General features: G+C 40.7%; 2 protein-coding genes across 4 annotated transcripts in view; one reads left to right on the forward strand and one right to left on the reverse strand.

The window, feature by feature from the left end:
* Nucleotides 1–18,059, reverse strand: part of WDR25 (WD repeat domain 25) — a 252,118-nt gene extending 234,059 nt beyond the window's left edge. The window contains exon 1 of one of the 2 annotated variants that reach the window (XM_072630228.1): nucleotides 17,914–18,059. The gene's annotated coding sequence lies outside the window, so the exon portion shown is untranslated. Of the gene's footprint in view, nucleotides 1–2,302; nucleotides 2,390–17,913 lie in introns of those variants that run through there. The other variant, XM_072630229.1, reaches the window with a different exon arrangement.
* A 67-nt stretch (nucleotides 18,060–18,126) lies between these two features.
* The window catches only part of WARS1 (tryptophanyl-tRNA synthetase 1), a 42,247-nt gene continuing 32,778 nt past the window's right edge, over nucleotides 18,127–27,595 (forward strand). Inside the window, exon 1 of one of the 2 annotated variants that reach the window (XM_072630230.1) lies at nucleotides 18,127–18,255. The gene's annotated coding sequence lies outside the window, so the exon portion shown is untranslated. Of the gene's footprint in view, nucleotides 18,267–27,595 lie in introns of both variants that reach the window. The other variant, XM_072630231.1, reaches the window with a different exon arrangement.

The raw sequence follows: 27,595 nt of genomic DNA on the forward strand, positions 1-27,595 counted from the left end.
TGCTGTTGAACTCAATTCTTTTCAAATAAAAGTGTATGGACCTACTACATGAAAGGCACTGATAATTCAAAATTAAAAAGCAACATAGATCCTTGACCTTGAGGAATTTCTAATCTTATGTAGAGGGGTAGGGGGGAGAGAGAGATAAAAATAAGTATGATCCAAGGTAGAATGCAATATGGGTAGCTGGTTTCTAGGGTAGCATAATATACAGCAGAGGCCCATCAAAAATAACAGGAAAGAATTCGAATGGAAGTGTCAGAACTCCAGATACTCCTGATCTTGTAAAGTCGAGCTTTCTCTGCTCATCCCTCAAGTGTATCTGCAACTAAGACCTCTAGTAGGTTACAGCAAAGCCCAAAGCACAAGATTTTCCCTGTGAATAAACAAAATACAAAAGAAAGCCATGCAAACTACCCCAGAGATAACCTGCTTTGACATAAAGAAATCTCACTCAGCTCTCCTGTCCTCCTTACTTGGAAAGCATATCATCCACCATAGTACAATGGGCCAATCTATTATCATTGCAAAGGCCTAAGTTCTCCTGGATTTATATTCTGCCTATAGATAGGCTATGAATGGGAGGAAAAATAGACCCCCTGGAAATGGTTGCTGCCTTCCTACCCCACCGACTGATCAGTCAATCAACAAGTTCCTTAGTGTGCCAGTCACTGTACTGGATCCTGGAAATAAGACAAAAGTGATAGAGTTCCTTCCTTCAAGCTTACCATCTAGTCTGGGAGTTAAGATGAATATATAAAGATATACATAACAGGCACATGATAATTTGGGGTGAAATACACTGGGGCAATGGGGTGAAGGAGAAAGAAAGGTTTCCTTTAGAATGTATGCTTAAGCCTAACCTTGAAGGAAACCAGGGATTCTAAGAGCCAGAGTGGAGAAAGAAGGACATGCTAGGCAGGTAAGATGGCCTGTGTAAAGACAATAGGATGAGGGGATACAATACATTGTTTGAAGATCATTTTAGCTGGATTGTAGTAGAAAGGCAAGTATGTACAATAAGGCTAGAAAGGTAGGTTGAAGCAAGATTATGAAGAGACATAAATGCTAAACAGGAGAGTCAACATTTTCTTCTAGAGGTAATAGCGAGTACATGGAATTTATTGAGTGGAGGAGTACATGGTCAAATTGGTGTTTTAGGAAAAGTACTTTGGTGGATGTGGGGAAAGACACATGGCATGGCCATTAATTATAAAACTATTTCAAAAGTTCAAGTGAAAGGTAAGGAGGACCTGAAATGTGATAGTTGTGTGAGTCAAGAGAAGGGAACTGATCCAACAAGATTTAGCAACTAACAATTTGTAGGGTGAGTCAGAATTAGGAGTTGAGGGTGATACCAAGGATGTGAATCTAGATGCAGTGTTCTTAAAAGAAAAGAAAAAAAAGAAGATGAATAAGGGGTATATTTGGAAGGAAAGATAATGAATTCTGGAGCGACAGATCAACTTCCCACTTTATGATAAAGACACAACAAAAAGATCCCAACAAAGTACTATAGTGAGTATGACCAGGAAAACATCACTTTCAGGTTGAGAGGAAGGGGGAGAATCAGAAAAAGTTTCCTGGAAGAAGATCTTAAAGGAAGAGGATAATTTAACAAATAAGGATGAGAAGGTAACAAGTTTCAGTGGTAATGGATGAATGACCAAGCGGTAAGAATTAGATCAGGAAATGATTAGCAGTTCAGTTGGTCTAGTGCAGAATGCGCAATCAGTCAATTAATAAACAAGTATTTCTTTAGTACCTATTATATGCCAGGCACTGAGGACAAAACAACAAAGAATAACATGACTCCTACTCTCAAAGAGCTTATATCCTAAGGGGAGAGATAACAAGTACGTAAAAAAATATATACAGTCTAACTATGAAGTTAACAAATACATATCAAGTAAAATGGTCACTTTGGGGTCATGAAATACAACACAAAAAATCAGGTTAGAACTAGATTGTAGAGAGCTTTGAATACATTCATTTGTTCTGGAGAAGAGACAGATCAGGAAGGGGGGAAAAAAGCAAGAAAATGAGATTGCCTAGGATTGGCTAATAAAAGACTTTGAAGGAGAAATTAAATCTGGGTCTTGACCCAGAGTATGATCATTAAAAACTTGGTAAACATTTATTAGTCACTTGTCTAACAACTGCGGCAACTGAATACTGCAGCAGTTAACATTTACATGTGACTAAGGTCTGCAAAATGCTTTACAAATATTAAGTCATTTGATCCTCACAACAATCCTATGGGTGCTATTATTATCCCCATTTTACAGAAAAAGAAACTGACATGCGCAGGGTTATACAGTCAGAAAGTGTCTGAGATAGGATTTGACTGTAGATCCAGAATTCAGTCCATTGTGCCTTCTAGTGTTCAGTTCTAGTGCATTTTTCTTGTACATCTTATGTCTCTTCTGCCAGAGCTCAAAGCAGTAATCTTTGTTCTTTCCACTCATGACAGTTTCCACTTCACTCTGAAAATAAATTGAAGACAGGTATGCATCACTGCTCAGCTCTACCTGATTCAGGTGGCTACAGAGATCTACCCAAAAGGATTTCTTAGGCTTCTCAAATATTATTGAACCTACTTCAACTCGGACTTAGAAGAGAAAGGCATATAACCTGTTCCCTGTTATCTTGAGAGTTTCCTTCAGCAATCCTCTAATGGAGTGATGTATAATAACAGTTTGAAAACACAAACTTACCATAAAAGTGGGGGGAGGGAGAAATGTCAACGGAATTATCGATGACAGTTAATCTGAATAAAGTTAATGAACTGATCATACACATACCTGTTATATCAAGTGATATCAATTATTGAACTGATAGGTTTTAACATATTGACAAGTCTCATATTTTAAGATCTAAACTAACTTTTTCAGTTTTTAAAAAGGTCTTTGGAACTACAAGGCAGCATGTTTTTCTAAATCATTAGTTCCTAATTTTAGGAAACCCAAATTAGGGTTACAAAAAAGAATACTTAATAGGCTTAAGTCCTTTCCCCTGTTCTACTATGTCTTTCTCTCCTAAGTCTACGCTCATCAAGTAGGTGCACTAATACCTGAAAAGACTAAGAAATCCTTTTGGGTAGATCTCCACAGCCGCCTGTAGGAGGTGAGCCGAGCAATGATAGATGCCTCTCTTCAACTTAAGGTTGAACAAAAACAGCTTCTTTTGAGCCTAACAGAAGATACGCAAGATGTACAAGAGGATGCACTAGAACTGGCCACTAGATGGTGCAGTGGACCAAGTGTTGGATTCAGACACTTTCTAGCTGTGTCAGTTTCCTTATCTATAAAATGATGCTATTCTAGCATCTCTCTCACCAGTTTGCTGTGAAGGATCAAATGATGTCATATTTTTAAAGTGTTTGGCAAACCTTAAAGTACTATATGAATGTTAGCTGCTACTATTATAATAATTATCATCATCACACAATTATTCATATATTGTCATTATTATTATATTATTATTATTTGGGGCAGCAAGGTGGTACAGTGGATAGAGTGCTAATACTGAAGTCAAGAAGACTCATCTTCCTGAGTTTAAATCTGGATTCAAACTGTGTGACCATAGGCAAGTCACTTAACCTTGTTTGCCCCAGTTTACTCATCTTGTCAAATGAACTGGAGAAGGAAATGGCAAACCACTCCAGCATTTTCCAAGAAACCCCCCAAATGGGGTCATGAAAAGAGACATGATTGAAATGACTGAACAACATATTATTATTTCATCAGTCAGCAGCAACGGTTGTTAGACTACTATAAAGTATCCAATATATGTTTGCTAAGTTTTTAATTTTTATCACACTCTGGGTCAAAACCCAGATTTTTAATTTCTGCTTCTAAGTCCTTTATAAGTCAGTTCCAGACAATCTCATTTTCTTGTTTTTTCTCCTCCTGAACTGTCTCTGTTTCTCTAGAACAGGCATAAGGCTTCAAGGTTCTCCCCAATTTAATTCTGATGGGATGCTTGGGTGCATGTGCTTGGACCCCAATTCTAAAATCACATTTCTCTTTAAAAATCACATTTCTCTCTAACCTCAAAACACTGTCTCAGGCAGTCTCCCTCCAGCTCAAGGACAGCCTGCCCCAGGAGGAACTGTTATCTCCCTTCCTGCCACAGTAGCCAGCTACACCCATAGAATTTATCACTTAGAGCCAGTTGCATACTGATTGAATTGGCTATGCACTGGTTCATAATGACATTTACTACTCACTGACCAATCATATGCATCCTATACTTAGATGTATGTGTACTCTCTTTCCATTAATCTTGTCTAACAAGACATTGATGAGAGAAGCCTGATGTTTCCTGGTCAGCCCTGACCTTTGGTTGACTTAGTGAAATAAGTAACACCTCCATGTAGCTTCCACCTTGGCCTATTTCCCCATGAATTTTGGGTAAAATACCTACACAGTAGATACCAAAAGTGCATGTTCCTTTAAGAACTGACCACTCCTTAACTACTCCCTAATCCCACCCCAAAACACCTAGTTAGCATACTTGGCACACATCTTATAGAATAATCTATATAAACTTTATAACTCCTTTAAATTGCAGGTTCCTTAAGAACTCTTGCTGGCTGAAAGGCATAATAATAAAATTTTTTGCCTACTTAAGATGGCTGGAGTCCAGTGAATTCTTTCCATACTAGGTTGACAGGGACTGTGGTTCCTACACCTTTCCTGACCCTCATCAGTTCCGGTCTATTTTTTGGATCATATTTCATATTATTTTCCTTGATATATATTTATTAGTTCCATATTTAGGCTTTATATATTTTTAGATGTACTTATTATCTCTCCTATTAGGATATAAGCTCTTTGCAGGTAGGGATTATTTGATTGTTTTTCTGTCCTCAGTGCCTAGCACGTAAGTGCCTAAAAAAAATATTGGTTTATTCACTGATTGATTGGTATACTGATTACACATTCTACACTCTAGACACACTGAACTACTAACCATTTCCTTATCTAATTCTACCCTCTTTTACCTCCATGAATTCACATAGGCCATCCTCCACCTCTGAAACTTATTACCTTTTTATCTTTATTTGCTAAAATCATTCTCTTCCTCTAAAGTCTAATTCTTCCAGGAAGCTTTTTTCTGATTTCCCACCCCCAGATGAAAGTGATATTCTCCTGGCTCATATTAGCTAAAAGTACTTTGCTGAAATCTCTTTAATCACGATAATAATATAAAGGTTACAAGGCTCACAAAGCTTCAAAACAGATGCAACTGTTGGCCTAGTTCACTCAAACCTCCATGGTCTGTGCTAATGAGGTCCCCAGGATTACTACACACTTACTATGTACAAGGTTCTCTGTCCTTAAGATACAAAAATGGTAACTGTGACAATTCATATTAGTATGGTATTTCACAGCTAATAAAACATTTTCCTTGCAATAATAAAGTTAAAGTTTTATCCCTGATCCTCCAGCTAGGCATATGCCCCCAGGATGTCAAAGACTGAAAGAACCTATATATGCCAAAATATTCATAATAGCATTTCTGTAGTAGCAAAGAATTCAAAACAAAGTAGAATATGATATGATATTACCATGCCATCATATGAAGATGAAGAATTCAGAGAAGCATGGGAAGATATATGAAAGGATACAGAGTGAACGTAAGCAGAACCAGAAAACAATATTTACAAAAATGTAAATTTTTAAAAAGAAGAAAATAAATGCTGTGGAATTATAATTAAGCTTTACCTAGAAGAGTTAAGAAAATGCACTCCTTTCTTCTAGTAGCAGAGGTGGACTGGTAGAGTGACATACTGCATATACTGTCAAACTCAACTGATGCACTGGCTAGTTTGGAAGAACTGTTTGGTTTTTTCCTCTTTTTTTCACTGTTACAAGGGATGGCTTGTTGGAGGATTGAAGGGTGAAATATATTTAGAAATGAAAGTGATTGGAAAAAAGACATCACAAAAAAATGAATGATCCTCATTTTGCTGATGTTATTTACCCATCACTGTATAGCTAATAATGATCAGAGCTAAGATCCCAACCCTTGTCTCCTGATTCTCTCCCCATCCCATGCTATCCATCCTTGTTCTCCGGTCTTTCAATAGAATGATTAGGACATGTCTAACAAATGACAAATTAAAACATGAGAAATGCCTGACCTTTTTTTTTTTTTAATGTTGTAAGACATCAGCACAGAGAGAAGTCATTTCTGTCTAGAGAAGGGCTGAGTTTAGACCTATTTCCTATGATACACACTACTACAAAACACAATACTGTGTTTCCCATGGATATTCTATTTAATCTGTGCCTATGTCTCATCTCCTGACTAAATTACCAACTCCATGAAAGCAGAGAATATGTCTTATCTGAACTTTATATATTCCCCAAGTCCTAGCACAGGGCTCTATTAACAGTGGATGGTTTTTTTGATATCGTTTTAGGATTTGAAAAATAAGGTGGGTGTTAGGAAGGACTATATTTAAGGACAAAGAAGGTGGGGAAAGTGAGATACATTTATTGAGCAGTGAGAAGTTCACCTTGGATTAAGCAAGGGGGAAAGTGTGAGATGAAGTTGGAAAGGTAGGTTGGAGCCACAGAAAGACACCACAAAGTGTCAGGAAAGGAAACAGCTCAGGTACAATAGAGACCTTTGGTTTATCTCCACTGACCTATTCAGAGGAAAAGCAGCCAAAATATAACTGACACTTTATATAATACATACATTCTCCCCTCTTGGCAAGGAATATAGGAAGAACAAATGACAGAAGCTGGGGAAACATCTACAAAATGTGATAGTTTTAAGATCATTCTCAGGGGAGAACTTTAAGCTTTCTCAATCTTAATGGAAGCACAATAGAGTCACTAGACATACATTCTCCTAAACAAAATGCTCTGCACAAATATTAAATGTGAGATATAAATTGGATACATTTTTAGATGTTCATGTAATGCCAAAAGGAAGATTAAAAGTGGCCTATTTTTTTCCCTGTGAGATAAAAGTCAGCTTGGTAATATGCTATTCTTGGTAGTTTCAGCTTATTTGAGAAAGGGGGACAACTGTCTGCCATTCTGAGCTAACACTTAACCATGAATCTTTTATTACCATCTTGCTCCCAGAATGAAGAATCAACACAAGCAGGACCATAAAGTATGAACAATATTTCAGTCTGAAACAGTTCAATATCACAATCCATTTTCTTTTTATTAAATTTATGAAAAGAAAAATAAAGGAAAATATAAAGCAGCTAAACCCCTAGAGCAGGGGTGCTCAACTTCTTTTTCCTGCCAAGGACCACTCCCTCTTGCCCTGCCCCAGCAGTCTGGTGAAGCTTTAGGAACCCCTTCTCAGAATAAGGATCTTTTAAACATGTGCAACAGAAGGTAAAGCTAAAGTAGTTAGTGAAAATAACCATGTAATTTTGTTTTCTAATTCAAATGCAAAGACTTCCTGTAATCTTAATGCCAGCTTAGGAATCCCTGCTCCAGAAGGCAACTGAATTATACTTCCTCAACATTAAGGGACTGAATGAAATGAATGCAGGTATAATTTGGGTCAGTTCCAAGGCTTCAAATTCCTTGCCAAGCCCTCTCACATTACTTCATTCCCTTTCTCCTTTCTTCCTTTCTTCCTAGGTAATCAGCCTCCATCCCTCTGTCATTATCTCACTCCCCAGTGACATCACAGACGTGGCTCATTCTTCTTTTCCACCCTAACCTCTGCTACCATCATCAGTGATTTCAATATATGTGAAATCCTAATCCCCTGAATACAGAAGTCTTCAACTTCAAATCAAAGTACTTTGTTCCCATAACCATAATCCTGTGAAGAAGACAATTTGAATACTACTAACCTCATATGTGTCAGTCAACTAGCATTTATTAAGCATCTTTGCTTATCTCTAGGGATACAAAGAAGGGCAAAAAGCAGTCCCTGCTCTCAAGGAGATCATAGTCATTTAATGGGTAAAGCAACATACAAACCGCTATGAACAAACACAATAACAGATAGGATAAGTTAGGAGTAGTCTCAGAGGGAAGGCACTAAGATTAAGGAGGACTGGGAAAGGTTTCTTGCAGAAGATGGGATTTTAGTTAAGACCTGAAGGAAGACAAGTGAGTGCTATGAAATGAGGAAGAGACATTAGAGATAGCCTGTGATAACCCATCAAGTCAAAATACAGAGTGTCTTATCAAAGGAATAGCAAGAAGGCCAGTGTCACAAAATCAGTGAGTAAGTGGAAGACAGGAAGTTGTAAAAAGGCTGAAAACATAGAAGTGGGTCAAGTTATAAAGGGCTTTAAAAGCTAAACAAAAGACTTTACATTTGAACCTGGAGGAAAAGGGGGCCGCTAGAATTAACTGAATAGGGAAATGATGTGGTCAGACCTTCATTTTCGGAAGATCATTGTGATAGCTGAATGGAGGATGAACTGGAGAGGGAAGAGCCTGGAAACAGGAAGACCACCCTATTACTACTGCAATAGTCCAGGCATGACATAACAAGAGTCTGCACCAAGGTGGTTGCTGTATTAAAGAAGACAAGAGATAGTATACAAGAGATGTTACAAAGGTAGAAACAACAGGACTTGACAATTGATTGGTTTGGGGAGGGGGCAAGAGTGAGGAATTAACGACAGCAGTAAGGCTGCAAGCCTAGATGACTGGAAGGATGGTAGTACCCTCCACAATAAAAGAGAAGTTAAGAAGAGGGAAGGGTTTCGAAGGAAAGATGATAATGAATTGAGTTTTGGACATGCTGTGTTTATAATGTCTACAAAACACCCAGTTCAAGATGTCTAATGTACAGCTGAGAAGTGAGACTAGAGGTCAGGAGAGAGGTAGAGCTGTACAAGCAGACCTGAGAGCCATTTGCACAGAGATGATAATTAAAACCATGAGAATGAATTAGTATAGAAGATGTAGTACAGAGGGAGAAGAGGGCCCAGGACATAAGCTTGAGGAACCCACGGTGAGTAGGCATAACTTGGATGAAAATACAGCAAAGAAGGCAGAAGAGGAGCAGCCAGACAGGAGAACCAGGACAGCAATGTCACAAAAACGTAGAGAAAACAGAATATTGAGGAGAAGAAGGTGATCCACAGTGTCAAAGGCTACAGAGTTCAAGAAGGATAAGGACTGAATAAAGGCCATTGGATTTTTTAATTAAAAGATCATTGGTAACTTTGGAGAGACCAGTTTGGATTGAATAATCAGGTCAAAAGACTATAAAAAATGAGAACAAAGGAAGCAGAAGTATTTGGTGTAGATGGCCTTCTCAGGGAGTTTAGCCCACAAAAGGGAAGAGAGATAAAGGACTACAGCTTGTGAGGATACAGATGAGGAAGCAGAAGAAAACAGGTAATAATTGGCCTGTTGTTACTTAACTACTAAGTATAAAAATCAGGATTTGACCCAGGTCTTCTGACTCTAACTGAAACACCTCTTCCACTATATCATGGCTGTATTTTACCTACCTCCCCAACTTTGGCCACACTCCAGCATGGTCACACTCTAGGCCTCACTATCTTATAGAACTGAACTTTAAGTCCCAATCTCCAACTATAACTTTCTATCCTCATATCTCTCCCTCAGTGCTTTTCACCCTCTACATGGCTTCCCTGTCCTTTAATCCATTCTAATTCCCCTAGCCTATTTTCCCAACCCCAGATTCACTTGCCTCCACATCCAGTCCTGACTTGCATTTCCTTCTCACCCCATCAGCCACCTTCCACAGTTCATGACCAACTACTACTCAACCCTACTACAGAAAGTCATAAAAATAAAGGTGACTTCATCCACCATAAGCTTATATTGGGCCTTCATTGCAGTTAGGCACTATTCTCCATTTTACTGAATAACATCTCATTCCCCACAATGACTTCCTTTTCTTCTCAAGTCTCCAACCATATTTAAGGCAGATAAACTGTCCTCAACTTCACTAAAATAGAGACCATCAAAGGAAAGTCCCTCAATTGACTTCTTCTAGTCAATGTAGAGGTAACATTTATTATCTCTTCCTTTTTTTTTAATCTCAAAAAGTTAGCCTTTCTAAGCCTAATTCCTCTCTCTGTGACCTTGATCTCATCTCTTACAGTCACTCCAGGACCAAATTCCAGCAATCCTTCCCTCTCCTACATCTTCATTCTCTCCTTTTGTAATGACTTCTTCTCATGTAACTACAAATATACAGTAACTCCAGCCTCCAAAAATGTTCCACCAATTCCTTCATGGACCTATCATCTTCTCCCTCCTTCCCTACTAAACCTCTTGAAGTAATAATCCATACCCTATACCTAAAAGTCACAACACATCTCCTCCATCCTTTACAATCTAGCCTCCAGACCCACCACTCTACTGAAGCTGCTCCCTGCCCTCTTAATCACAAAGTTCAATAGCCTTTCTTTTGTCCTTTTTCCCTAACATCGTCCTCCTTAGCCTCTATGGCCTCTATCCGAAGCTTCAATTTCCTTTCTCAGCTCTTTTCTCCGCCTGTCCACTGAATGTATGTGCAATCTAAGATCATATCCTTAACCCTCTTCCGTTTGCCCATGTCATTTATTCCATCAGTGTCAACCATAATTTAATTATACACAGATAATTTTCAAACTACATCTCCAGCCCTGTCCTCTCTTCAGAGCTGCAGACTTGTATTTCTAATACCCCACTAGGACCTGAAACTCTACTTGCCCAGTTTTGATGATTACTATCTTTCCTTCTCAAACCTGTTCCTTCTTTTAACCACACTTTTTCTATCCACAGTACCCTCTCTCCCATGTACAAAACATTAGCATTACCTTTAAATCTCCCTTCTCCTTTAACTCATGAATGAAACCTCGAGAATATATTTGGTTTTCATCCCTTCCTCTCCATTCTCTGTAACACTGTCCTAGTATTAGCTTCCATTATCACCTGCCTAGATGATTATAGTGGTCTCCTAATCTTCTTTTCTGTTCCACACACCCTACAGATGTAGCAATCTACTCAAGTCACTGCTCTTGCGAAAAACCTTCAAAGAGCTCCGTACTTACCACTGGGCAAAATTCAGTCCCTGTTCGCCATTCATGACTTACTATGACCTAGCACCACCATCCATTTCCAGTCTTATGTCATACCAATAACCTCAACATACTCTACATTCTACACTATTTTTCATTCCTCATACTCATCCTTTCCCTTCCCACTTCTGTGGCTTTGCTCATGGCATTCACTAAATCTATTCCCTAAGTCACTCTGCCTGGTGAAATTTTCCCCATGATTTAAAACCTAGCTCAAATGACACATCCTTAATTTAGAAATAATCTTGCCTCCAACCTCATATACCACTTTGGTAATGCCTCTTATATTTTAGTCATTGTTCAGTCGTGTCCAACTCTTCATGATCTCATGGACCATACTGCCTATGGGGTTTGATTTGCCATGATTTCAGTCACTTGAGTTCTTCCTCCAACAAAGTTTCCCAACCCCTCCATGTCTTGGCAGATGGTCTTTGCAAATTGCTGAAGACAAAAAAAATCACTAGCTGATGGCCAAGCTTCCCGTAACGAGCCTCTCCTGTTCCCTTTAGTTCACCAATAAATCAATAAGCATTGAAGTGTCTTTCTCAGAGTCACAACGCTAGTAAGTGTCTGAGGCCAGATTTGAATTCAGGTCTTCTGACTCCAGGCCCAGCCCTATTCACGGAAACACAAAGTTGTCTCCTAGACAGACTCCAAGTTAAGTGATTTGCCCAAGGTCACACAGTTAGTTAAGTTTCTGAGGCTGCATTTTAATTCAGGTCTTTCTGATTCCAGGCCCAGCATTCTATCCATTGAGTCACCTAGCTGCCCCTTGTACTTTAATAAATCGGGTCAAATCCTCCATAGAGACCCACTTAGATACTTCATCATGGCATGAAAGTGATTCTCAGTTCTCAAACTGAGGGCACACCAATGGACAAAGGTTCTGCCATACTGGAAAGGCTTTGAGTCCACTGTCTAAGGACCAAGTTAGCCAAGCACAGAGAGATTCACCAGTTCACTAATAGGTGACAAATTATTTGACCATGACACATATGGTCATGTGAATGTAACCATTCTTATGGTGTAAGTATGGTTATGAAGTAAAGAAAAATATAAACGGCCCTCAAAATTGAGCAGCCCCCTTGCATTGCTGTAGTGACAGTGACAGAATAACAGAGAAGAAATATGAGGGTAGAATCACAATGACTTATGCTAGGATACATGGAGGCTGTAGCATAGCTCCATGATAACCTTCACACGAGAAGTAACATAAGGGACAGATGGCACTGAGGAAATGTATGATGTGAAAGGTCAGTTGGGTGATAAGAGAAAGTTATCCAATGCTGAGCCTAAGTGCTCCACTGGCACACAAGAAATATAACAAGAATGAAAAGGCCTACAGCACACAAGGAGATTCTCTGCAAAAGATCTACGGGAGAACATGAAAAAGTCAAGTTCAAAAAAGAAACATGGATAAAAGGATAAAAAGACATAGGTGAGTTACAATTTGCATGAATGTAGGAAATATCAACATGGACAAGATCAGATCTAATTAAGTTCTGATCCTCTTACCAAATTCTAAGCTCCTTCAGAGTAGGGAATCAATCTTATCTAAAATGCATATCTCTCCTAGTATATAGCACAGTGTTCTATACATAGAAAGAGCCTAATAAATATTGGTTGAAGGAACTCTTTACTAATTTTGGGTCCTTTAATGAAATACCTCCCCCAAATCCTTATTCCTCTATTAATTTTTCCCTCATTGATTCACAAAAGTGGCAACTTCCACATAGATTCCCACATCTTCATATGAAACTTCCATAATAGGCAACCCCATTCATATTCTATAATTTTCCTTACCTATAGCTTACTTTCAATATAAATATATGCCTTGTGGGATGCATATTACTCAATCATTACTAATGGAAATATTTCACCAACTCAGTATTATTTGAGTCAATACAAACCTAGTCAAAATTTATGAAGTGCCTACTATGTAGACAAGGCCCTCTGGCAAACTGGGAAGTACAGTGATGAAGACACAATCTCTGACTTCAAAGCACTCAGAATATAGTAAAGAAAATAAAACAAACATAGGAAAAACTATAATAAAAATTAGAATATAAGTGTAAAAGGGGTGGTCCAAGCAAAATGCTATGAGAAATGTACAAAGAGGTTACTTCAATTTAAGAGCAACAAATATTTATTAATCACCTACTGCATGCAAAGTATGGTGCTGGGTAAGATACAAAGTTTAGACAAGTTATAAGCCCTGACCTCATGGGTTTACAGTTTACAGGAATGCAGTGATGGCTTAATATTAGGAAATCAATATAATAAATTAAACTTATTTCAATATTTGAGGGATCCATTGTTTTAGTGAGTTGGGTTGTTCCTCCAATAGTTTCCCAACCCCTCCATATCTTGGGAGATGGTCTTTGTGAATTGCTGAGGACAAAAAAAAGTAATCAGCTGGCAGTCAACCCTCCAGTAATGAGCTTCTCCTGTGGCCTTTAGTCAATCAATAAACCAATAAGCATTTATGAAGCACAAATTATGTCTTTGGTACTGTATTAGGCACTTGAAAGAAATAAAAGAGTCTTCAGAGAGCTTGCCTTCCATTACAGAAAACAACATGTAAACATAAATAGATAGAAGAAATATATAAAGTAAATATGAGATCATTTCAGGTGAGGGGAGAGGCAGTAGAAACACAGGTAGATCATTAAGGTCTCATGTAGGATGTAGTACTTGTACTGAGCTTTGAAAGAGGCTAGGCTTTTCAAGAGGTGAGGGGAGGAGGAAGGCATTCTAGTCACGGGGGACTACCTATGCAAAAGCAAAGATGGAAGATGGAATATCATGTATAAGGTACAGCAAGAAGTCACCCAGTTTGGATACAATATGGTAATCCATGGAAGAGAGTAATATTCCTAAAAGAAAGTATGGCTCTCAGTCTATAAACACTACAGAAACTTTATGTCATCCTCCCAATAATTCAAATTAAATCAATTTCATTAAAACAACAATCCCTTAAGTAAGCTTTGAGTGGTTGTGAAGCAGTGTCATAAATTTTAATGAGCAACCCACTATCAAAAAGGTAGGCTACTTAAATTATCAATCCAAATAGAGAATGGCAAAATGGTAGCGGTCATAAATGGCTGGTTGCAAAGTCTGGAAGACCTGAATCCAAATCCTGCCTCGGAAACATACTGGCTATGTGATTCTGAGCCAATCATGTAATCATTCAGTACTCCTGGCTGCAATCTTAGATTATTAATGGAATAGAAGGTGTAGACCTGCACTGAAGAGTTCTCTCTACCAGTGAAAGAAATCAAAGGTCAAGTCCCTAACCTATCTAAAACAATGCTGAATTCAAAGTACATTTTAATTGGTACCATGTTAAAAAAGATATCATGATATAATGGATAGTGTATTGGACCTAGAGTCAGGAAGCTCTCAGTTCAAGTCTTTTCAAATAATTAAAATTTGAAACCTCTCTAAACTTCAGTTTACTCATCTGTAAAATGGGATAATAATAACACCTACTACACAATGCTGTTGTGCAGATCCAGTGAAACACTTATAAAGTGCTTTATAAACCTATACATAAATATAGATATAGATATGCTGTTATTATTACTCACCTACAATCTTTTGTCTTTGCCCCACCATAAACCATACCATTCATTTGAGAGCCAAGAAATAACAGTGTAGTCTGTGGTCACAGAACAGGAAGAAAATTGGCAAAGGATTCAACCTATAATCTAGTTCTCTTTAGCACTGCCTTTTAACCTATGAAATTAACAGTCATGTCAGAAACATTAGTTCAATTCAAGAACATATAGAAGTGATGAGTAGGAAGAAGGAAGAAGAGAGGGGGAACAGAGGAAAATGAAAAGTGTTATAGATTTTTAACTATGACCATAAATGTCCTGAACTAAATTTAATTGTTATTTTTCCTAAGTATTTCCAAAATTCATAGAGGATAAGACTGCAACACAGCATCATAAATACATTAATTTTAAAAAGCATTTCTCAGCTACCTATGTGTGTGGCTTTTAACAGGACATACAAGATTCCTGAGCTTCAGAAGTTTACAGTCTGAGACACATACAATATAACAATATAGCAGATATACTAGAATAAAAATAACTCATATCTATATTACACTTCACAGTGCTTTCCTCACTACAACTTTGTACAGGACAGTATTTATTTATACTTCAATAATATAACATCTTAATGGTATAGGCAACCCCACCCCAGCACAAATCACAACCTATCTTAGAAGATGGTCTTGGAAAGTTGCTATGACTGAAAAATGTATCACCCTGCAAACACCCTGGAGATGAACCTCTCTGAACTAGAATGGTCATCAAATGACAGTGGGATCAAAGGAAGTATGTAATCAATCAATAAAATTCATTAAGCACCTACAATGTGCCAGGCTCTATAGAAGACCCTAAGGATACAAAAATAAAAACTGAAATAACCACTGCTCTCAAGTTTACCTTGTATAACATGCTCATATATGTGTATACAGAATAAATACAAAGTTGTTGTTGGGACTGTCCTTCATTCTCAAAGAGGATCATGACATCAAGATGATGACATAATTTGCAGCTGACTTCGATTTGAGTGAGAGAGGGCTGTACAAGGTCACCAACCTCACTTTCTCCTCCTAAGCCATCTGGGTCCAGTGGCCTGATACTCATCAGGATGACTGGAGATGGCCCAGGATGCAATGGGAGACCCTAACCCTTTCAGGCTCACATTCCCACTTTGAGTGAGATACATCCATTCAATGAATAGGCTTCTTTAAGTAGTTACTGAAGGGATAGCCCCTTTAATCAAACAAACAAAAAAATCAAACTGGGAGGACAATACCCCCCCCCCCCCAGCACAGAGTGATTGTAATTACTAAATACAAAGTAGCTAAGGAGGGAACACATTGCCAGTTGAGGAAGATCAGAAAAGGCTTCATTAAGAAGGTGGTACTTGAGTAGTGTTTTGAAGGAAGTAAAGGATTTGATGAGGTGGCCCTGAGGGAGTACTTTCCAGGTATGGGGGACAGGTAGTGGAAGAACAAAGGCACGTGAGATGGAGTGAGTGCCATGAGGAACACTAAGGCTAGATAATAAAGTAAGGAAGAGGTTGGAAATATAAGTTGGAGAGAAGCTGTAAAGGGACTGGAAAAAACAAACAGAGCTTATACTTTATACTGGAGGCAATATGAAGGCACTAGAGTTTATGGAACTAGGGAGTAATGTGTCCACTTCTGCCCTTAAGGAAAACCACTTTGACAAATGTATACACAATGAACTGGAATGAGAAGATGAAGTAAGGAGTATGATTAGAAAGCCACTGCAACAGTTCAGGACAGAAGTTATGAGGGCCTGAGATATTGTTAAAATGGAAACAGCAAAACTTAGCTATGGATAGATGGAGCGAGAGGAGTTGAAGATGGCACTGGGGATACAAAGCTGGGACACTTGAAGAATGATGGTGCCATTGACAGAAATAATAAAATTCAGTAAAGAGGAGGACTGGGGGGAGAAGGAGAGATAAAGAATTTTATTTTGGACATCTGAACTTGAGAAGTCTCTAGAACAAAGGTCAGCAAATTATGGCCCTTGGGCCAAATCTGCCAGCCTGTTTTCGCATGATCCAAGAGCTAAGAATGTTTTTCATATTTTTCCAAATTTGGCCCTCAGGTCATAGTATGCTGACCCCTGTTCTAGGCATCCAGGATGAAATGTCTAACAAGCAGCTGGTACTGTGGGACTCAAGCTCAGGAGATAGACTAGGACTAGATTATGTTGGCTTGCAAGTCATCTGCACAAAGATAATAACAGCATTTCTGATGCAGGGAGGTGGTGTAGTAGATAAAGTAGATAAAGAGAAAAGAAGAGGACACAGGACAAAGCATTTGGCACAACCAAAAATATGGATGATGAGCTAGCTAGCAGAGAAGACTGAAAAGGACCTGAGATTATTACTGCCTCCATTTTACATACGAAGAAATAGACTCAGGGAAGGGAAGTAACTGGCTAACATTCAGCTATTAAGTGACTAAACCCATTACCCATTGCATGTATCTTATTTATACATTAAAGGGGGGGGAGGAGGAAGAAGGGAGAAATTGTGGTTGGGGCGGAAGAGAAAATGTAGAAAAGGAAAAGAACGAGAAGAGGAAAGGGACAAAGAGACGTGACAAAGGAAAGAAAAGGGGGAAGGAGGAGATCTTGAAAAAGGTCAAGAATGGGGGGATGACAAGGGATGGGGATGAATGCATGGAAGAGGGACAAAGATAAAAAAGCAATTGGTAGGAGTTGCAACTAAGTCAAGGTGCAAAAAGTGGACAAAGACGCAAGGAAAAAAGAAGCAAAAAGTGAGGAGGAAAGAAAAGGAACAGAGAGAGAATTAGAATTGAGGCAGGGAATGTAAACAGGAGAAGGAAAGAGATGAGAACAGGGGATCTCCGCAGGGGGCAGAGATGAAGAAGAGCGGCATGTATTTGCAAAGGGTTTTCCAATCGTGATGGTTTCATGTGACCGTCACAATAACCCTGGGGGGGATAGCTATCCCTACCCATTTTACAGATGAGAAAACTGAGGCCAGGCGAAGGCTCCTTGCCACGTGCAGGATCACAGCGCTATTAGGCTGTTTGAGGGAGGATCTGAACCCAGGTCCGCACGCTGATAAGGCCAGGGGACACAGAAGAGAGAAGGGAGGCCAATGGACAGGAAAGGATCAAGGCTGGGGGCCCCAGGGGCAGGGGCTGAACTAGAAAGAGGAGCTGGGGCGACGGGAAACGCCAGGGACGGGGACCGGAATGGGGGTCCAGGAGGCAAGGGACAGGGGGCTGGGGCGGGGAAGGGACCCACAAACCTCGTTGCCAACCCTTGTCTCACCCTCACCTTAGCCCCCAGCCTCAGCCCCAAGGCCCGGAGCCGGATCTCCACTCGACCGGAAGCACTCTGTCCTTGGGCCTCGGGATCCGGGTACAACCCTGACTCTGGAAAGGCCCGTTCCGTCTCTCTGTAGGGGTGCCGCCTACCCAGGTAGGAGGAAAGGGAGGGGGAAGAGGAGAGAGGCCTCTCCGAGGCCAACTAGGCCCCGCCCGGCCCCGCTCGCCAAGCCAATCGCCGGCCGAGCAGCCCCGGAAGCTGTTTCCGGCCGGACCGCGGCGCCACTGCACGCCCCGGCCCCGCTGTCACTGAGGCCGGCTGCAGCGGCTGCGGCGCTGGGACCACGAGCCGGTAGGGATTGAGTGAGTCGTGGCGGGCGGGGCGCGGGGAGGCCGGGCCTGGAGAAAGGGCCGGGCACTGCCGGGGTCTCCCCACGAGCCTGCCCCGCCAGGACCCCAGGGGGAGGGAAGGGAGGGGGCCGTCCGGCCATAGCAGCCGCCTGGCCCTCGGGGAGCTCCCCCAGCAGCCCCGGCTGTGTAGCCTCGTCACTGTCGCCTCCCGCTCCTCCTCTTGTTTCTGCCTCATCCTGTGGGCTCACAGACGAAAGGAGCTGATCGAGTGGCAGCTGTTAGGATTCCTCAGCAACGCCTCCTGTCCAAACCCTAGAATTTCATCATCTGGTAGCGTGATGCAGTGGAAAGAGGACTGGATCGGAGTGGGAGGACCTGGGTTCAGATCCTGACCTTGCCACGTACTCCTCTGTGTCCTTGAACAAGTTACTTTCCTTTTCTAAGTTTCAGTTTCCTCATCCACAAAGTTTAAGGTGTTGGACTAAGTGACCTCGATGGTCCTTTTCACCTCTAAATCGATCAAATCGATAATCATCCTTTCCTATTTATTTTATTCCGACCCCCCACCCCCCCTTCCAATCTTTTCAATCACTGTGTTCTTTCCTTGGCCAAGCCAAAGGTTTCCACTGTCATGCTGGGTCAGATAGGTGGGGCAATAGATAGTGAGTGGGGCTTGGAGTCAGAAAGACTTGAGTTGGAATCTCATCTCAGATACTGTGTGTGTTCCTCCTTTGTTGCCGAGGAAGACCATGCCATCAGAGAAATAATGGCATGACTTGCACTTGATTTTGTTTTGAGTGAGGGAGGGCTGTGCAGGTCACCAGCCTCACTTCTCCTCCAGAGCCATCTGAATCCAGTGACCAGATATTCATCAGGATGATTGGAGATGACCCAGGATGAGGCAAATGGGGTTAAGTGACTTGCCCAAGGTCACACAGCTAGTGAGTGTCAAGTGTCTGAGGTGAGATTTGAACACAGGTCTTCCTGCCTCCTGCACTGGTGCTCTATCCACTGCACCACCTAGCTGCCCCTCTCTCAGATACTAGCATTTGGCAGAGTGCCTGACACATAGTAGGTATTTAATAAATGCTTCTTTACCTGACTCTAAGCAAGTGTCTTAACAAGTCTCTGTACCTGTTTCCTTATCTATAAAATTGAGATTATAATAGCACCAGTAATATTCACAAACTGCAAAGTGTTATTTAAATGCCAGCTGTCCTTAGCAATTATCATCATCATCATTATTATCTCTTTTTCCTCTATAGTAGTCCAAGGATTTTATAATAATCATTTCCTCCTTGCAAAGGCTGGAATTTCATCAGTTGCTTAGCTACTAGATAACTTGAAAAGGTGCCTTCCAAGCCCTTGATTCTGTGGCCTCCCATTCACCCCACCCATCTCTTTTCCTTTCTCTTTCTTTTTCCCTCCCAGGCTCTGGAATTTCATCATCTTCTATCATCATATCCTGGAACTTTATCTATTGTTTTCTTTGTCTGTTTCTCCCCAGTCCTGAATTTCCTGCATCACTTGCCTTTTGATCATTATTCTTCAATTCCTTTGGTATTTCTGACAACTGAGTATAGAACTGGAGAAATATGACTAATAGCCCCTCCCCCTGCAGTCAAGAGACTAGCTAAGTGTTACAATGGATAAAAGACTAGATCTGGAGTCAGGAAGGGTTGAGTTCAAATCCAGCCTTAGATACTTACTGGTTGTGTGACTCCAAGCAAATCCCTTTCGTCAACTGTCAAAATGGAGATAATAACAGCGCTTACTTTGCAGGGTAGTTGTGAAAATCCAATGAGATATTTGCAGAGCCTGTTACAGTGCCAGGCATAGAGCGGGTGCTGTATAAATGCTGATTCTTTTCTTCTTCATGAGGGAAAACTTTCTAACCCATAGAACTATCCAAGAAGGGAATTAACCACTTCAGCAGTAAGTTCCTTTTTACTGGTAGATTTTCCAGTGAGGACTATTTTAAGGAATATTGGAGAGGCAGTCCCTGTTCAGTTCTGTTCAATAATTCAGGGGTTGATGAAATCCTGCTGCACAAGGTGCCCTGTTGTCTCTGTCCTTAAGGCACTTGAATTCTAAAACTGGAGGAACACAGCATGGACTGAGATAAGTATGATACCAAGTAACTTCTAGAAAGAACAGGTACTACTAGTATGTGGTAAATCAGGAATAGCTTCATATACAATGTGCCTCCTAAGCTGAGCCATGGGGAAAACCAGGGATTCTCAGAGATAGAGGCAGGAGGGAATGTGTTCCAGGCAAACAAGGCAGCCTTAGCAGAGGCACAGAACTGGAAGATGGCATTTTCTGGAGGCCAGCTGGCACAGTGAAAAGAGCATTTAGCTCTGGAGTCAAAGAGCTGGGTTCAAATCCTATCTTTAACATTTACTCTCTGAGTAATTGTTCAGCAAGTCATCATACTTCTCTGGCTTTCAGTTTCCTCATCTGTAAATTAAGGGAACTGGTCTATATGGTTCTCGGGCTAAACAAAAACAGTGCAGCAGATTTAACCATAGGGCTTTAGTTTGCTAACCTCTCTTCTAGAGACCTTTCCCCTGCTAACACTCCTCTTTTGAGGTCCCTTCTAACTCCAAATCTATGATCCTGTATCAAATTGGAGGTCTGTATAGTAGACTAGCTTGTCTGTAACAGAATGAGTGAAGAGGTCAATTATCATCTTCGTACAGATGACCGTCAAATCTATATGTTCAGCCCAAGTCTCCTGAAGTCCAGTCCCACATTGACACCTATCTACTAGATGTTCCTGCCTGAATGTTATGTTAATAACTAAACTTAAAATATAAAAATATAAAGACAAGAGTCCAGAGAAACCAAAAAAAGGTACAAATGCATTTCTATTTGAACAGATGGAAAGAGCTATAAGGCGATGTTCCAGTATTCTAATGGTGGGAAGGAAATTAGTGTATTATAACAATAATAGTAATTAACACTTATCTACCACCTTAAGGTTTACAAAGTATTTTACAGATGTTACCACATTTAATCCTCATAACAACTCCGAGGAAGATATTATCTCCATTTTATTGATGAGGAAACTGAAGCAAACAGAGGTTAAGTGGTTTGCCTGATGTCACACAGCTAATAAGTATCCAAGGCTAAATTTGAACTCAGGTCTTCCTGATTCTATGCTCTATTCACTGGCCTTTATCCAGGGGCCACCTAGTTCTCTGAATATCCTTTCAGAACTTCAGTGTCTTCAAGGATTATTGAAGAAAAACAGAAGTCTTAAGATGTGAATTGGTTCTATCTATTTTGACAGTTTTGACAGGGGATAGAGAAGATTGGGTAGGAGAAAGAACATACTGATATAGAAAAGAGGAACTGGAGTGAGAGGACTTGCTATTTCTTATAATTGGGGTATATGATAAGAAGTGGACATCAGGTGAATCTCTGAAATGATATTACACACACAGTTTGGTAGAGAACTACAACAGATTCAGTAGGAAAAGAGGGAGGGAGTTAAGAGCAGGTAAATACCAGAGAGAGAATAGTCACAAGCAAAATAAAATCCCTGATTCTGAAGAAAGGACTAAAAGGGACAGAGAGGGAAGGCTAGAATGTGAGTGACTGCCTTCAAGTGTCTTTTGGACAGTTAGGGAATGGCTGCACAAAATGTGGCAAATGAAGAGAATGAGACATTCTACTGTAAGATATTATGAAAGATTATTTCAGAGAATCCTAGGGAGGATGAATGATTAAGAATGAAATGAGCAGAACTACAACAGTTTATACAAGGACATCGTTATGTGGTAAAGAAAAGCCACTTTGAAAGGTTTAAGAATTTTGATCAAATCAATGACCAAATTATATCTTCAAAGAACCTGTGGTAAAGCATGTCACTTGCCTGCTGACATAATGAAAACAAGCTAAAGAAAAGAGACATGTATTGGACATAGCCATTACTTTGATCCATTTTGCTTGACTGTGCTTATTTGTGACAAGGGTGTTTTTGTTGTTCTTCTGTTAATGAGAATAAGTGGGGAGGTAGCAACAGTGATGCTGAGAGAGAGAGAGAGAGAGAAGGCCATTCAAACTTTTTAATGCACAAACAAGAACAGAAGTTGAAGAGAAGGCACAAACAAGCAAGGCAGTTTTTGAAAGTTATGGGTTAGGACTGGGCAAGATGTGACTGGCAGGAGGGCAGGGAAGCAAGCATTCAAAAGTAGAAAGCAGTGTGTTTGTTTGAACTATTTAATCAGAAGATCAAGATAATCATTGAAAGTGAAAGCAAAGTAGGGGCAGTAAAGACTTAGGGAGTTGTGGAGTGACTAAGATCTTGGAGAATGGGCTTCCAAGTGAGAGAGAAATGGATATATCGTTTCTAACTGAAGAGAGTATGGGGATACTCTGTTTCCAAAAGCTAAGGCCCGGCAAGCTTGGCCTAACTTGGCCTAACAACAGTCCTCTGAGCTGGATTTCAGCCATAGCAAAATCTCCGAATTGTTTCCTAGCACCAGGTGTTCTCTGAGCTCGGACGAGCACCTGATGTCTCCATATTCTAGTCATGAGGCCCTCCTATAAATCAAACTTGTCACGTTGTTGCTGTTATCTCTCATTTTCAGGGCTGCAGCTCCCTGCCTATTGAGATCTCCCCACACTAAAGTGGGTCTCTCCCACGAGGGGCAGGACTCCACCACATGTGTCCTTGCTTGGAAGCTGTTTTCCTCACTTTGAAATTAATTCAACTTCTGTTTGTGTACTGACTCTCCTGTCTCTAGCTTACTCTGTTCAGTTCTGGCTGTTCCCAGGTTAGAGGCCAGTTCTGGTCCAGTTGATAAGAGGAATTTCAGAGTTCTAGATCATGGGGAAGCACAAGTCCCATCCCTAGGGACGCCTAAGATAAACTGAAGGTATCATTCGTGGTTATCGAGGAGGCTGGTAAACTGGGAGGCTGTAAAAACTGAGGTGACATTAATATAAAAGCCTTGGGTATGATGTGTCAACTGGACCAAACCGGCCTCCAACCTGTGGATGGCCAGAACCAAACAAAACCCTCTAGAGACAGGAGCGTCAGGAATCAAACAGAAATTTAATTTCAAAGTGCGAGCAAGGGGGCAAACTAGACAGGTGCTGGGCCCTCCCGCCCCACAGTGGAGGGACCTGTCATAGTATGGCCAAACCTTGATTTATCTTCTTGAGGCTAGACAAAGAGTCAAACAGTGTAGTGTAGCAATAGTGATGAGGCACAACAGCAACAGTGAAGCAAGGTTGTCTAGTGACAAAAAGTTTGTTCATAGCAGGTTTTCATGTCTGGGCCATTTGGGGCTTGTCCGAGCTCAGGGACCATCAGTTGTGTGATTTAGTCACAACAGAGTTCCTCCAGAAGATAAGTACAAAGGATTGTTGTTATTATACCCAAGCAACTTGTTTGCTGGGCCTTAGCTCAGGTGTCTCCTGAATTAAGGGAAGAAAGTTGTGAGGCAGTTACTGGACTCCTTCAAGGAAGCATTTATTAAATGCTAAGCACTGGTGGTGTGTGTGTGTGTGTGTGTGTGTGTGTGTGTGTGTGTGTGTGTGTGTGTGTGTGTGTGTGTGTAAGTCCTTCCTTGCCGAAGAAGACCATATCATCAGAGAAATGATGACATGACCTGCACTTGACTTTGTTTTGAGGGAGGGCTGTGCAGGTCACCAGCCTCACTTCTCCTGCAGAGTCATCTGCATCCAGTGACCAGATATTCATGGAGATGACCCAGGATGAGGCAATTGGGGTTAAATGGCTTGCCCAAGGTCACACAGCTAGTGAGTGTCAAGTGTCTGAGGTGGGATTTGAACTCAGGTCTTCCTGACTCCTGCACTGGTGCTCTATCCACTGCACCACCTAGCTGCCCCTAAGCACTGGTGATACAAAAAGAGGCAAAGACTGTCCCTGCCCTCAAGGAGCTCATGGTCTAATGGGGGAAACAATATGTCAACAACTATGTACAGATAAGCTATACACATGATAAATTGGAAATAATTAATAGAGATAAGGCTATATCATTAAGAGGGATTAAGAAAGACTTCCCCGTAGAAGGTGAGATTTTAGCTGGCACTTGAAGCAAACCAGGAGGGGGAAATGAGGAGGGAGAGCAATCCAGACATGGGGCATAGCCAAAGAAAATGCCTGGAGTAGAGAGCTGGGGTATCCAGTTTGTGAAATAGCCTGGAGATCAGTGTCACTCGATCTAACAATATGTAGGAAAGTGAAACCAATAAGACTTGAAAGAAGTTGGGGGTGGGGATGTGGCTAGACTTTAAAGGGCTTTGAACACTAAACTTTTGGATTTTGTATTTTATCCTGGAAATTATAGGGAGCCACTAGAGCTTATTGAGTAGGGAGGTGTCATGGTCAGGCCTGTGCTTTTAGGAAGATGACTTTGGCCTTGCAGCTGAATAGAGTGGGGAAAGCTTTGAGGCAGACGGACCCAGCAGCAGGCTATACGAATACTCCAGATATGAGGTGGTGAGGGGCTGCACTACAGTGGTGGCAACATCAGAGGAGAGAGGGAGCATATGCAAGAGATACTACAAAGGTGAACAACAGACCTTGACAACAGCTTGGAAATAAGGAGTAGGGGTGGGGGGATGTGAGATGAGGAATGGAAGATGACACTTGGCTTGTGAGCCTGGCCAACTGGGAGGATGTTGTTGCCCTCTCCACTAGTAGAGAATTTAGTAGGGGAGGAGGGTTTGGGGAAAAGTTCGGTTTTGGAAATGTTGGGTTTAAGATGACTACTTGGCATTTACTTCAAGATTTCTGAAAGGCAGTTGGAGATTGAAGGTCAGCAAGAGAGATTAGGGCAGGAGAGGTAGATCTGAGATTTATCAGCTTAGAGATAATAATTATATCCATGGGAGCTCATGAGGTCACCAAATGAAGGAGAAGAGTGCCTAGGACAGAACCCTGAGGGAACCTGTGGTAGAGGGTGTGATCTGGAGGGAGATCCAGCAAAGGAAACTGAGAAGGAGTTGTCTGACAAGAAGGAGAACCAGGAGAAAACGGTGCCCTGAAAACCTAGAGAGAAGAGAGTATCAAGGAGGAGTGATCAACAATGTCCAAGGCTGCAGGGAAGTCAAGGACAATGAGGATTGAGTAAAGGCCTTTAGATATGGCCTCTAAGAGATCATCGGTAATTTTAGAGAGAGAAGTTTTGGTGTGATAAGATCAGAGCCAGACTGAAAGGAGATAAGAGAATGAGAGGAGATGAAGTGAAAACAACTTATATTTGGCCTTCCTTCTCCAGGAGTTTAGCCACAAAGTACAGAAGAGATATAAGGCGAAAGCAGGGGTGAAAGGATTAAGTGAGGGTCTTTTGAGGATGGGGGAGTTACAGGAATGTTTCTAGGAAGCAGAGAAGGAGCCAGTAGAGAGGGAGAGATTGTAGACTAGTGATTTGAGTGGGGATATAACAGAGGAGACAATCTGCTGGAGGAGACAGGATGGAAGGAGATCACTTGTACAGGTAGATATCTGGCAAGGATAAGTCCATCTCTTCACGTGAAACAGGAGAAGAATAGAGCAGCAAAAGTCATTTGAAGGGTAGAAGATGAAAAGGAAGAAAGAAGAAATACTCAGTTATAGGTTAGAATAGATAACCTCTGAGGTTCCTTCTTACCTCGATGTTCTATATAATTCCTAATGCTTCGCTCCCTTTCTACCTCTCTTTTCACCATGATTCTCCTTTTTTCTTACATACGTAAGACACTGATACAGAAGTTTCAGTGGTGAAAACAAATAGGGAGAAAGGTGTAAGACATAGGATAAACTGGGTAATAACAGCTTCATTTCAGTAGCGCTTCAAGGTTTTATAAAACACTTTACCCATTTCTATCCCATGAAATGGGTAATACATTATTATCCTCATTTTACAGATGTGAAAACTGAGGCCCAGAAAGATTAAGTATGGATAACTTAGTTGAGATGTACTAGGTCTTGGACTGCATGAGCCAATCCTTCAATAAATGTAATCATCCCTATTTCATCATCCAGGCTCGCTCATAAGATTATCTTTGTTATCAGGAAGGGCTGCCTATAGCTTTCAGTTTTGTTAAGTGTTTCTCAGAAATAGGGTGGTTTCCAATAACCCTCTTCTGACCCAAGTAGGAGGAAGGTGGGGCTCAGGAGAGAGTTTAAATTAGGAACTGGGAAGGGATTGATAGAACATCTCCTGCTGTAGCCTGTGTCTGCAGAGTCCTCCTCTTCTGCCTGGGTCTGTATTCACATTTTTGCTGGTAGTTTTAGTTCTTTTTGTTGCATGTAATTACCATTTACCAAAGTGTTAGAGAACTTAAAGAAGGGAGAATGATGCTGAGAGGAGTAGTCAGGAGTCAGAGCATGTCAACCTCTTGCATCCTTAAGAGAATGTACTGTGTTCTGTTGCTACTAAAGTTGTTCAATCAGGAAAATCTAGAAATTAGTGTAATAATGTTACTGTGCGTAAATATATAGTGTCTTTGTTTCTCAGACTTTGGGGTGGTTGAGGGTGTCCTACTTTATTTTTGTGTGGTCCAAGAGGGCAGAACTTAGAAAAAAAGGAATAGTTTTTTAATTGAATTTTATTTATTTCAATTAACAAATATCAATTTAATCTCCCACCACCCCTCCAAAAAAAAAAAAACAACCACAACTTTGTAACAAATATATAGTCAAGCAAAATAAATTCCTGCATTGGACATATCCATACTTTTGCATCCAGAGTTCATGATCTCTCTGTCAGGAAAGGACCAGATGTTTCATCTTCAATCTTCTGGAATCATGGTCAGGCCATGCACTGATCAAAGTTGTTTTGTTTTTGCAGTATTGGAAAGGGTAGAAGTTTTAGGGAGGCATATTTCAGCCCAGTAGAAGAAGGAGCTGCTCCTAACAGTTACAGCCATGAGATAATGGAATAGGGTGCCTCAGGAAGCAGTGACACTCTGTCATTGTAGATCTTTAATGGAAAACTTGCTGTCCACTTGCCAGGAATGTTGTAGAGATTTATGCCTCTGGATTGGATTCGGTTGACCTCAAAATCCTAGAAATGTCTAAATATTTTGAGTTAGAAACTCAAATTCTCTACCTTATTTTCTTTGATTTTGCCTCTAATATCAAGAGCATTTGGGCAGTATTACATTTCCATGATATTATATGAATGTCTTCTTACACTGATTTCCAATTATTGTGAATAAATCTCTTATCTACCTTTTTTAAGACATGTGTTATTGCATGGAGAAAAAAATGTGGAAATAGAACTTTTTTCCTTTTAGTGGAAAAATGACTTTTTGCTAGATTGATGTGAAATAATAGAAGGCACACTGTCTTCTGGCTTGCATGCTTACCTAGTTTT

This window comes from Notamacropus eugenii, chromosome 1 (genome assembly GCF_028372415.1).
Source record: "Notamacropus eugenii isolate mMacEug1 chromosome 1, mMacEug1.pri_v2, whole genome shotgun sequence".
Taxonomy (NCBI): Eukaryota; Metazoa; Chordata; class Mammalia; order Diprotodontia; family Macropodidae; genus Notamacropus; species Notamacropus eugenii.